The sequence below is a fragment of the Aplysia californica genome, unplaced genomic scaffold, assembly GCF_000002075.1.
Source record: "Aplysia californica isolate F4 #8 unplaced genomic scaffold, AplCal3.0 scaffold00330, whole genome shotgun sequence".
NCBI lineage: Eukaryota > Metazoa > Mollusca > Gastropoda > Aplysiida > Aplysiidae > Aplysia > Aplysia californica.
The window spans coordinates 203288-204715 of NW_004797600.1; the positions used below are offsets into that span (position 1 = coordinate 203288).

Here is a 1428-nt window from a genome sequence, read left to right on the forward strand (position 1 = left end):
AAGTATGCATAAACAAAAAACACGGCAAAATGTGCGGACTGTATATATGGGCCTACCAACTCTATGGGGCCTACACGAAAGAGGTCGGTAAACTCAAAACTTGTAGTCCTTGGCTCCTTGGCCTGAGCCTATTAGATCTAACCACAGAATTCTACACTAAGTGTAGAATTCTGTGGATCTAACATTATCAATTAAACCTCTTGGGTTTTTAACTATTTCAATGCAAGCCGGCAGAACAACAGCAGTAAATAAAACGGGGGAAAAATCTGGCCGTTCAGTGCACAACTTCCGGGAACTACACCACCCCTGCCCGACAAGAACAAAAAAAGTGCAACGACTACGCCATTGAAAGAGGACCGCCATTTTGAGATCGCAGGTAGAGTAAAATAGTCAAGATTTTCTATAGTTTTTATCATCAAGATATAGACGGAGGGTGTAGAAACAAGACTTGTCAGTTGTTTATTTATGTAGACAAAGAAGAGTGTCAATCTATGTTGATCTTGAGATAGACTCTAGTCTAGAAAAGTCGTTGGAAACCTTGCGGCTGCGGGAGTCTTTTATAAACTAAACTGAAAATTCAGTCTCTGCTGGGCGGGCGTTGGGTGAGGCCTCAATTTACTTTTTAAAACTTACTTTTACCGTTGCCTTTTTTTAAACATGCTTGTGCCTGGCTCATTATTGTTGATGTTGTATGGCTGTTGTTAGGGGCGCTTACTAGCAAGGCCCACGCAGCGCCGATGAGTGTGACCGAAATCGGGGACTCCGGTGCCGTATAGGATAGGCTAGGACGCTAGGTATAGAGGGGTGCTTTTTCGGTAGTTCCCACCCCCCTTATTTGGGTGCTTTTTCGGTAGTTCCCACCCCCCCTTATTTGAGCCTGACCTAGATCTACATTCTCTTATCTTCTGTTCCATTTCAGATGTTTGTTTGCTTTCATTCACTAGATCTATCTGTTTTTGGTGCCTGTGCACAGAGCACACCTGGTATGTTATGTTATACAATTATACACAAAAATATTGCAAGAAAAGTTAATGGATATCCCATTTTAGTAACCTTTCATACAAAAAAAAAAAATAACAGGAGATTTGGAATCTGCCGGAAAAAATACAAAAGATAGATCTTGCCAAGTTTCGTAGATATAAAAAAAAAAAAAGAAAGTTGCAGGAGTTTGAATGTTGGCCGCAAGTCCTTGGCCTAAAATTTCTATGAATTTTTTTTACACATTTCCCCTGATATTTAAAAAACTACTGCAGATACATCAAATATCTTTATAGATATAGGTTCTGCAGGAAAAACTACAATAGGCTGCCAAGTTTCATTCATGTATTCCATTTATTACGGAATTTATGATAAAAAATGCCTCAAAACACCCAATAATGTGGACCGTGTTTTGGGATTTTTTTCCTTATATGAGAGTCACCCCAGAAA

At 39.6% G+C, this 1428-nt stretch overlaps 1 protein-coding gene across 1 annotated transcript in view; it reads left to right on the forward strand.

Moving 5' to 3' along the window:
* Positions 1-103: 103 nt before the first annotated feature.
* Positions 104-1428, forward strand: part of LOC101861135 (leukocyte receptor cluster member 8) — a gene marked incomplete in the record, with an annotated part of 38317 nt that continues 36992 nt past the window's right edge. Inside the window, 1 exon segment of the mRNA XM_005102547.3 lies at positions 104-376.